Source organism: Symphalangus syndactylus, chromosome 1, assembly GCF_028878055.3.
Source record: "Symphalangus syndactylus isolate Jambi chromosome 1, NHGRI_mSymSyn1-v2.1_pri, whole genome shotgun sequence".
Taxonomy (NCBI): domain Eukaryota; kingdom Metazoa; phylum Chordata; class Mammalia; order Primates; family Hylobatidae; genus Symphalangus; species Symphalangus syndactylus.
This window is the reverse complement of record NC_072423.2, coordinates 86,635,226-86,647,460: the sequence shown is the minus strand read 5'-3', so window position 1 is coordinate 86,647,460 and position 12,235 is coordinate 86,635,226. Positions and strand designations below refer to the sequence as shown.

Here is a 12,235-nt window from a genome sequence, read left to right as displayed (position 1 = left end):
ATACCAGAATCTCTGGAACACAGCTAAAGTAGTGTTAAGAAGCAAATTTATAGCACTAAATACCTACAACAGAAAGCTGGAAAGATCTAAAATCAATAGCCTAACATCACAAATAAAAGAACTAGAGAAGCAAGAGCAAACAAATTCAAAAGCTAGCAGAAGGCAAGAAATAACTAAGATCAGAGCAGAACTGAAGGAGATAACCCTTCAAAAAATCAATGAATCCAGGAGCTTGTTTTTTAAAAAAAAAAATTAACAAAATAGATGGACTACTCACTAGACTAATAAAGAAGAAAAAAGAGAAGAATCGAATAGACACAATGTAAAATGATAAAGGGGATATCACCACTGATCCCACAGAAATACAAACTACCATCAGAGAATGCTATAAATACCTCTATGCAAATAAACTAGAAAATCTAGAAGAAATGGGCAAATTCCTGGACACATACACCCTCCCAAGACTAAACCAGAAAGAAGTTGAATCCCTGAATAGACCAATAACAAGTTCTGAAATTGAGGCAGTAATTAATAGCCTACCAACCAAAAAATGCCCAGGACCAGATGGATTCACAACCGAATTCTACCAGAGGTACAAAAAGGAGCTGGTACCATTCCTTCTAAAACTATTCCAAACAATAGAAAAACAGGGACTCCTCCCTAACTCATTTTATGAGGCCAGCATCATCCTGATACCAAAACCTGGCAGAGAGACATCAAAAAAAGAAAATTTCAGGGCAATGTACCTGATGAATATTGGTGCAAAAATCCTCAATAATATACACCATGGAATACTATGCAGCCATAAAAAATGATGAGTTCATATCCTTTGTAGGGACTTGGATGAAACTGGAAAACATCATTCTCAGTAAACTATCGCAAGGACAAAAAACCAAACACCGCATGTTCTCACTCATAGGTGGGAATTGAACAATGAGAACTCATGGACACAGGAAGGGGAACATCACACTCCGGGGACTGTTGTGGGTTGGGGGGAGGGGGGAGGGACAGCATTAGGAGATATACCTAATGCTAAATGATGAGTTAATGGGTGCAGCAAACCAACACGGCACGTGGATACATATGTAACAAACCTGCACATTGTGCACATGTACCCTAAAACCTAAAGTATAATAAAAAAAAATCCTCAATAAAATACTGACAAACCAAATCCAGCAGCACATCAAAAAGCTTATCCACCACGATCAAGTCAGCTTCATACCTGGGATGTAAGCCTGGTTCAACATATGCAAATCAATAAATATAATCCATCACATAAATAGAACCAATGACAAAAACCAAAGGATTATCTCAATAGAAGCAGATAAGGTCTTTGATAAAATTCAACACCCTTTATGCTAAAACACTCAATAAACTAGGTACTGATGGAATGTATCTCAAAATAATAAGAGCTATTTATGACAAAACCACAGCCAATATCATACTGAATGGGCAAAAGCTGGAAGCATTCCCTTTGAAAACCGGCATAAGACAAGGATGTCCTCTCTCACCACTCCTATTCAACATAGTATTGAAAGTTCTGACCAGTGCAATCAAGCAAGAGAAAGAAATAAGGCGTATTGAAATAGGAAGAGAGGAAGTTGAATTGTCTCTGTTTGCAGATGACATGATTGTATATTTAGAAAATCCAATCATCTCAGCCCAATATCTCCTTAAGCTGATAAGTAACTTTGGCAAATTCTCAGGATACAAAATCAATGTGCAAAAATCACAAACATTCCTATGCACGAATAATAGACAGCCAAATTATGACTGAACTCCCATTCACAATTGCAACAAAGAGAATAAAATACCTAGGAACCCAACTTACAAAGGATGTGAAGGACTTTTTCAAGAACTACAAACCACTGCTCAGGGAAATAAGAGAGGACACAAACAAATGTAAAAACATTCCATATCATGAATAGGAAGAATCAATATTGTGAAAATAGCCATACTGCCCAAAGTAATTTATAGATTCATCATAAATCAAGCAATAATATCCCCATCAAGCAACAACTGACTTTCTTCACAGAATTAGAAAAAAACTACTTTAAATTTCATATGGAACCAAAAAAGAGCCTGCATAGCAAAGACAATCCTAAGCAAAAAGAACAAAGCTGGAGGCATCATGCTACCTGACTTCAAACTATACTACAAGGCTACAGTAATCAAAAACATGGTACTGGTACCAAAACAGATATATAGACCAATGGAACAGAACAGAGACCTCAGAATTAATACCATACATCTACAGCCATCTGACCTTCGACAAACCTGACAAAAAACAAGCAATGGGGAAAGGATTCCCTATGTAATAAATGGTGCTGGGAAAACTGGCTAGCCATAAGCAAAAAACTGAAACTGGACCCCTTTCTTACACCTTGTACAAAAATTAACTCAAGATGGATTAAAGACTTAAATGTAAAACCCAAAACCATAAAAACCCTAGAAGAAAACCTAGGCAATATCATTGAGGACATAGGCATGAGAAAAGACTTCAATGACTAAAACACTAAATGCAATTGCAACGGCCGGGCATGGTGGCTCACGCTTGTAATCCCAACACTTTGGGAAGCTGAGGTGGGTGGATCACCTGAGGTCAGGATTTCGAGATCAGTCTCGCCATCATGGTGAAACCCCGTCTCTACTAAAAATAAAAAAATTAGCTGGGCCTGGTGATGGGCACCTGTAATCCCAGCTACTCAGGAGGATGAGGCAGGAGAATCACTTGAACCCAGGAGGTGGAGGTTGCAGTGAGCCGAGATCATGACATTGCATTCCAACCCGGGCAATAAGAGCGAAACTCCGTCTCTCAAAAAAAAAAAAAAAAAAAAGCAATTGCAACAAAAGCCAAAATTGACAAATTGACAAATGGGATTTAGTTAAACTAAAGAGCTTCTGCACAGCAAAAGAAAACATCATCAGAGTGAACAGGCAACCTACAGAATGAGAGAAAATTTTAGAAAGCTACCCTTCTGACAAAAATCTGATATCCAGAATCTACAAGCAACATAAACAAATTTACAAGAAAAAAACAAACAATCCCATCAAAAAGTGGGTGAAGGATATGAACAGACACTTCTCCAAAGAAGACATTTATGTGGCCAACAAACCTATGATGAACAAAAGCTGATCATCACTGGTCATTGGAGAAATGCAAATCAAAACCACAATGAGATACCATCTCATGCCAGTTAGAATGGCGATTATTAAAAAGTCAGGAAAAAACAGATGCTGGTGAGGCTGTGGAGAAATAGGAATGCTTTTACACTATTGATGGGACTGTAAATTAGTTCACCTATTGTGGAAGACAGTGTGGCAATTCCTCAAGGATCTAGAACCAGAAATACCATTTGACCCAGCACTCCCATTACTGGGTATATACCCAAAGGATTATAAATCGTTCTACTACAAAGACACATGCACACATATGTTTATTGCAGCACTATTTACAATAGGAAAGACTTGGAACCAACCAAATGCTCATCAATGATAGACTGCATTAAGAAAATGTGGCACATATATACCATGGAATACTATGCATCCATCAAAAAGAATGAGTTCATGTTAGGCTGGGTGCGGTGGCTCATGCCTGTACTCCCAGCACTTTGAGAGGCCGAGGGAGGTGGATCATTTGAGGTCAGGAGTTCGAAACCAGCCTGGCCAACATGGTGAAACCCTGTCTCTACAGGTGTGCCCCTGTAATCCCAGATACTCGGGAGACTGAGGCATGAGAACTGCATGAACCCAAGAGGCAGAGGTTGCAGTGAACGAGATCACACCACTACACTCCAGCCTAGGTAACAGAGTGAGACTCCATCTCAAAAAAAAAGAATGACTTCATGTCCTTTGTAGAGGCATGGATGAAGCTGGAAGCCATCATTCTCAGCAAACTAACACAGGAACAGAAAACCAAACACCACATGTTCTCACTCATAAGTGGGAGTTGAACAATCAGAACATATGGACACAGGGAGGGGAACCTCACACACCGGGGCCTGTTAAGGGGTGGGGGGCAAGGGGAGGGAGAGCATTAGGACAAATAGCTAATGCATGCTGGGCTTAAAATCTAGATGACAATTTGATGGGTGCAGCAAACCACCATGGCACATGTATACCTATGTAACAAACCTGCATGTTCGGCACATGTATCCTAGAACTTAAAGTAAAATAAAAATGAATTAAGAATATCTTCGTTTCATTTAACAAAATATACTTAGAGCTTATTAAATACCTCTATGATGAGAAAGTAGTGCTTCCATTTTAAAATATAATAGTTTACTACAATCATCTGAATGAATCTCACTAACATAAATTGAGTGAGCGGAATTAGACACAAATGACTTCATACTGTATGATTCCAGGTATATAAAGGAAAAAAAGCAAGTAAACTAATCAATGCTATTAGTATTGGGGGAATAATCAATGGAAGGGTGCACAAGAGAGGTTTCAGAGATTGATGATGTATTGAGTCTTGATTTAGATGCATTAAATTTGTAAAAATTCATATAGATATGAATTTTTCTGAATGTTATAATTCAAAAATGACTTTTTATTTTTTCTTGTCTGATAGTCTTTATTTTCAATTGATTAACAATAATTTATGTATTATACATTTCTGGAGTACAATGTGGTGTTTTGACACATGTTTATGCTGCAGAATTATTAAACCAATCTAATGAACGAATTCATTCCCTCACATATTTCTCATTTTTGTGGAGAAATTTAAAATCTATTGTTAAAGCAATTTTGAAATCTATAATGCATTATTATTCATTATAGTCACCATTCTGTGCAATAGGTCACTAAATCTTATTCCTCCTAACTGAAATTTTGTACTCTTAAATCAATATCTCCCTTTTCCCCATTTACTCCCTTCTCCCAGCCTCTGAAAATCACTATTCTACTCTCTATTTCTATGAATTTTACCTTTTTAGATTCCACATACAAATGTGGTATTTTTGTTTCTGTGCCTAGCTTATTTCACATAGCATGAATGTCCTCAAGGTTCACTCATGTCGTCACAAATTTTAAATTATTTTTCTTTTTTAGGGCTGTATAGTATTCCATTGTATATATCTACCATATTTTCTTTATCCATTTATTTGATGATGGACACTTAGGTTGTTTCCATATCTGAGCTATTGTGAAGAATGATTCAATGAACATGGGATGGTAGATATTTTTTTAAGATACTGATTTCAATTCCTTTGGTTATATATCCAGAAATGAGATTGCTGGATTACATAGTAATTCTATTTTTCATTTTCTGGGAAGCTTCCGATACTGTCTTCCATAATGTCTGTATTCATTTACATTACCAACAGTGCACAAGGGGTCCCTTTCTCCAAACCCTCACCAACACTCACCCTTTATCTTTTTAATATCTTTTCTAACAAGTGCAAGGTGATATTTCATTGTGGTTTTGCTTTTTATTTACCTAATGATTAGCGATGATGAGTATTTTTTCACATATCTGTTGGTCATTTGTATGTCTTCTGAGAAATGTATATTTTGGTCCTTTGTCCATGTTTTCATTGAGTTATTTGGTTTTTTGTTATTGAGTTATTTGAGTTCCTTATGTTTTGGGATATTATCTAGCCCTTGATATGATGTATGATTTGCAAATATTTTCTCCCAGTCTGTGTGTTTTCTGTCTGCCAAGGCATTAGTGTGCATGATTCCTCTTGAAGCTCTTGGCAAATTGTTTCAGTAGCAGGTTCAAGGCCAAACAGAGCTGTAGCCAAGCAAGTCTGCTACCTGGGTGTCGGTCTCCACTCAGACCATCCTAGGATCCACCAGGGCTTTACAACCTCCTACCTAAATTCCAAGGCTCCCACAAAAACACTTTTGTCTGTGGATGGGTGCAGGGTTCTTGTTATTGTGGGGGATACATGTGTTTGACCATCCATTCTTCCATCTTGCTGATGTTACCCCAATGTCAATGACATTTTAAAAAATATTATAGTCTATAGCAAAGAGTGCATTGAAGATTATTCATTTTATATTTATCAAACATAAAATCCAAATTTGAGGGAGAGTGCACATAATTTTTTGAAAAAGAATAAAAATAATACTACGTGATTTCACTTATATAAGATATCCAAAGTAGTCAAATTTATAGAAGCATAGAATAGAAAGGTATTTGCCAAGGTTTAGGGGGAGAGGAAATAAGGAGTTTTTGCTCAACGGGCATAAAGTTTCAGGAACAAGATGAATAACTCATAGAAATCTGCTGTACAACAGAGTGCCTACAACTTAAAATATGATATTGTGTATTTAAAATTTTGTTAAAAGAGTAGATTTTATGTTAAGGATTTTTACCATCAAAAAACAAAAAACACTCACCAAGAGACAAAAGGAACTTTTGGAGATGATTAATACATTGATTGCCTTGATTGTAGTGATGGTCTCACAGGTATATATATGTCAAACTCATCATATACATTAAACAGTTTTTATTGTCTATTAATGTTACCTCAACAAAGCTGTTTTCAGAAATAAGACCATATAGAAAAATGTGTTATTCTGAAAAATTCTAACAATATTAGAAGCAGATGCCTAAGAAACCGATTAAATAATTAAATTATAATTATGCTTAATAATCAGAGAATCAATATAAGGTGATTTGCTTTAACGTACATGGACTTATGTTGTTTTATTTTTGAAAATAGTTTTTAGGGTTTTCTAAGTATAGAATCATATCATCATTGAAGAGAGATAGTTTCACTTTTTCCTGTTTGGATGCCTTTTATCTCTTTCTCTTGCCTGATTGCTCTGGCTAGGAATTCCAGTGCTGTGTTGAATAGGAATAGTGACAGTGGGCATCTTTATCTTGTTCCAGTTCTCAAGGGGAATGGTTCCAGCTTTTCCCATTCAGTGTGATGTCAGCTGTGGGTTTGTCAAAGACGGCTCTTATTATTTTGAGGTATGTTCCTTTGATGTCTAGTCTGTCGAGGGTTTCTATCATGAAAGGATGTTGCATTTTATAGAAAGCTTTTTCTGCATCTATTGAGATGATCATATGATTTTTGCCTTTCATTCTGTTTATGTGATGAATCACATTTATTGATTTGTGTATGTTGAACCAGCCTTGCAACCCAGGAATAAAGCCTACTTGATCATGGGGTATTAACTTTTTTGATGTGCAGCTGAATTCAGTTTGCTAGTATTTTCTTGAGGATTTATGCATGCATATTCATCGGGGATATTGGCCTGAAGTTTTCTTTTTCCCTTTAGTCTCTGCCAGATTTTGATATTAGGCTGATGCCAGCTTCATATAATCAGTTACGGAGGAGTCCCTCCTCCTCGATTTTTTAGAATAGCTTCAGCAGGATTGGTACCAGTTCTTTGTACATCTAAAGATGTACAAATGCTAATAGGACTGATAAACTATTTTAATGTTTCAAGATATAAAGTGGATGTACAAAAAATCAGTAGCATGTCTAATAATATCCAGGCTAGGAGTCAAATCAAGAACATAATCCCATTTATAATAACCACAAAGAAAATGAAATACCTAGGAATACAGCTACTCAAGGAGGTGAAAGAGCTCTACAAATAGGACTACAAAACACTCCTGAAATTATAGATGACACAAATAAATGGAAAAACATTCCATGCTCATGGATTGGGAGAATCGATATCATTAAAGTGGCCATACAGCCCAAAGTGATCTACAGATTCAATGCTATTCTTATCAAACTATCAACATCATTCTTCACAGAATTAGAAAAACCTATTCTAAAATTCATATGGAAGAAAAAAAGAGACCAAATGATCAAAGCAATCACATGTAAAATGAACAAAGCTGGAGACATAACACTACTCGACTTCAAACTATGCCATTAGGCCATAGTAAACAAAACAGCATGGTACTGGTACAAAACTAGACACATAGACCAGTGGAACAGAATAGCGAACCCAGAAGTAAATCCACACACCTACAACCATGTGATCTTCAACAAAGTCGACAGAAACAAGCAATGAGGAAAAGATTCCCTATTCGATAAATGGTGCTGGGATAACTGGCTAGCCATATGCAGAAGAATGAAACTGGACCCTTACCTTTCAGCATATACAAAAATTAACTCAAGATGGATTAAAGACTTAAATGTAAGACCTCAAATTTAAGAAAAAAAAAATCTAGAAGAGAACCTAGGAAATACCCTCTGGACATTGGCCTTGGGAAAGAATTTATGACTCAGTCCTCAAAACAACTGCAATTAAACCAAAAATTGACAAGTGGGACCTAATTAAATGAAAGAGCTTCTGCACAGCAAAAGAAACTATCTACACAGTAAACAGACAACCTACAGAATTGGAGAAATACTCACAAATATACATCGACAAAGGGCTAATATTCAGAATTTATAAGGAACAGAAACGAATCAACCAGCAGAAAACAAATAATCCCATTAAAAAATGGTCAAAGGCAAAAACAAGCAATGGGGAAAGGATTCCCTATTTAATAAATGGTGCTGGGAAAACTGGCTAGCCATATGCAGAAAACTGAAACTGGATCCCTTCCTTACACCATATACAAAAATTAAAAGATGGATTAAAGACTTAAATGTGAAACTTAACACCATAAAAACTCTAGAAGAAAACCTAGGTGATACCATTCAGTACATAGGCATGGGCAAAGACTTCATGACTAAAACACCAAAAGCAATGGCAACAAAAGCTAAAATAGACAAATGGGATCTAATTAAACTAAAGAGCTTCTGCATAGCAAAAGAAACTATCATCAAAGTGAACAGGCAACCTACAGAATGGGTGAAAATCTTTGCAATCTACCCATCTGACAGAGGGCTAATATCCAGAATCTACAAAGAACTTAGGCAAATTTACAAGAAAAAAACAAACAACCACATCAAAAAGTGGGCAAAGGATATGAACAGACACTGCTCAAAAGAAGACATTTATGCAGCCAACAAACATATGAAAACAAGCTCATCATCACTGGTCATTAGAGAAATGCAAATCAAAACCACAATGAGATACCATCTCACGCCAGTTAGAATGGTGATCATTAAAAACTCAAGGAACAAGAGATGCTGGAGAGGACGTGAAGAAATAGGAACAATTTTACTCTGCTGGTGTGAGTGTCAATTAGTTCAATCACTGTGGAAGACAGTGTGGCGATTCCTTAAGGATCTAGAAGTAGAAATACCATTTGACCCAGCAATCCCATTACTGAGTACATACCCAAAGGATGATAAATCATGCTACTATAAAGACACATGCACACGTATGTTTATTATGGCACTATACACAATAGCAAAGACTTGGAACCAACCCAAATGTCTTCCAGTGATAGACTGCATTAAGAAAATGTGGCACATATATACCACGGAATACTATGCAGCCACAAAAAAGGATGAGTTCATGTCCTTTGCAGGGACATGGATGAAGCTGGAAACCATCATTCTAAGCAAACTATCACAAGGACAGAAAACCAAACACCACATGTTCTCATTCATAGGTGGGAGATGAACAACAAGAACACATGGACACAGGACAGGGAACATCACACACCGGGACCTGTTGGGGGGTGGAGGACAAGGGGAGGGACAGCATTAGGAGAAATACCTAATGTAAATGACAAGTTGATGGGTGCAGCAAACCAACATGGCACATGTATACCTATGTGACAAACCTGCATGTTGTGCACGTGTACCCTAGAGCTCAAAGTATAATTTTAAAAAATGGTCAAAGGCATGAGCAGATGTTTCTCAGAAGGAGACATACAAGCAGTCAACAAACTTATGGAAAAATGCTAATCATCACTAATCATCAGAGAAATGCAAATCAAAAACCTCAGTGAGATACCATCACACACCAGTCAGAATAGTTATTATTAAAAAGTCAAAAAACAACAAATGCCGGTGAGGCTGTGGAGAAAAGAGAATGCTTATATGCTGTTGGTGGGAATGTAAATTAGTTCAGCCACAGTGGAAAGCAGTTTGGAGATTTCTCAAAGAACTAAAAATAGAACTACCATTCAAGCCAGCAATCCCATTATTAGGTATCTACCCAAAAGAATATAAATTGTCCTACTAAAAAGACACATACACTCGTAAGTTCATTACAGCACTATGCACAATACAAAGACAGGAAATCAATGTGGGTGCCCATCAACAGTGAAGTGGATTTTTTTTTAATGTGGTACATATGCACCATGGAATCCTATGCAGCCCTAAGAAAGAATAAAATCATGTCCCTTGCCGCAACATGGATGCAGCAGACAGCCATGATCCTAAGCAAATTAACACAGGAACAGAAAACTGAATACCACATATTCTCATGCATAAATGGGAGCTAAACATTGAGCACACATGGACATAAACAAGGGAACAATAGACATTGCAGACTATTAGTGGGGGAAGGGAGGAGAGGGTGTGGGTTGAAAAACTACCTCTTGGGTGCTATGCTCACTACCTGGGTATAATATACCCATGTAGCAAGCCTGCACATGTACCTCTGTATCTAAAATAAAAGTTGACATTTTAGAAAAAGAAAATCGTTTTTGTAGAACAAGGTATTTATTACTTTTTGCTGCGTAACTTAAAACTTAAAAAACTTAATGGGTTTAACCAACAACCATTCACTTAACTCACTATTCTACAGGTCAGCAGTTTGTGTTGGCTCAGCTGGGCAGTTCTGGTCTGAGTGGGACTTGGCTGATATTGGTTGGATATGCTCATTTGCCTGTAGTTCTCTGCCAGGTATGGGCCTGAATGGTCAATAATGATTTCATCTGGTACAACTGAGGCAACAGGGGCCTCTTTTCTCATGGTTTCCTGTTTTTCAGTAAGCTATCCAGGCTCATTCACATGGCATTCTCAAGATTCCAAAAATGCAAAAAACAGCAGCCTCAAAGCCTTTAGAGGCCTAGGGCTACAGCTGGCATGACATCACTTCCACCACACTCTATCAGTTAAAGTAAGTCATAAGACCATACAGTTTCGAGAAATGGAGAGATAAATTCAGTCTTTTAATGAGCGTTGCTTCGAGGTATTGTGGCCACTTTTGCAATCTCCTACGAACTATTTTAGAGCTCTACCAATATAAAAATTCAATTTACTGATTAATGAATACTCTAAAAAGTATACAATTTTAATTTATTTTAGAACCCTTTTCATTCACTCACTACTTGGATAATAATGGATCTCCTCAAGCCATTCCATGACTCCTTCAGGAGCCCAAGGAAGCTTTTTGCAAAGCCCTAAAATTGAGAGAAATGACACCAGCAAGATAAAAAAAAAAGACTCAGAACTCAGAGTACAACTGAGTTATGGTTGTGGTGGTACGCCAAAGCAAAGATCCTTGATTTCCTTCTGCTGTAGTCTCTAGGGCCTTCCTGATGTAGGACCTACCCTGCATCTTCAACCTCTGTGAAGCTGAACTTGTCATATGCATTGACATAGAATAAACACCCTTTACTTGAGCTCCTTGGGAAGTCTTTCCTCGAGTTCTCTATCACAAAACAGCCAAATGATCTACAAGGATCAGCACTGTCTCCTGGAAAAAGAAATGGGATTGAGTTAAAAGAATTCTGTTTCTGTCCTTGCTTCAACACTTGTAAGGTGAATGTCTTTGCCAAGTCTTTTCCAATTCTGAGATTCTCAGAGTCTGTCATCTTTGTGGAAGACTCCAGTTATGAGCCAACAGGTGGATTTTAACCAGGAACAATGCTCCATATCAGCTCCATTTGATGTTTTCAAAGAGAGGAGATGCTCAAGAGAAAATACCAATGATGGGTCTTCTAGAGGGCAACCATTTACTTTCTGCTTGAGATATGCCTAAGACATCCTCACAATAACTACTGTAGAAGAATAATACCTTGTCCACAGTCCTAGAGGTAATATTCTACTTCCAATCTCAGAGAGCAGGCAATAGTGAACCTACAACTGAAAAGAATCTCATCTCTATGAATGGGTTTATGAACTTCACTGATTAGCCACAGTTGGAATTGCCCTTGTTCTTAGTGTTTCCCAGTTGCTTCCTGGCCATTATTTTGAGAAATATGGAATGGGTCATTCTGACCCAAGTGAATGTGCATCTCTTCACCCTATATACTTCTTTCTAACAAATTGTCACCTTTTGGAATACCTCAGTCATCATGCTTCAGATCCTGGCCATTCTGGCCACATGCAAGACAACCATTTCCTATGGCCACTAATAAAAGCAATGAGGTCCTTTTTCTTCATTTGTGTAGGAACTTAGT

The 12,235-nt window shown here is 37.3% G+C and overlaps 1 protein-coding gene across 1 annotated transcript in view; it reads right to left on the bottom strand.

Moving 5' to 3' along the window:
• The window catches only part of OR9Q1 (olfactory receptor family 9 subfamily Q member 1), a 155,257-nt gene that overhangs the window by 92,361 nt on the left and 50,661 nt on the right, over positions 1-12,235 (bottom strand). The gene's annotated exons all lie outside the window — the stretch shown is intronic.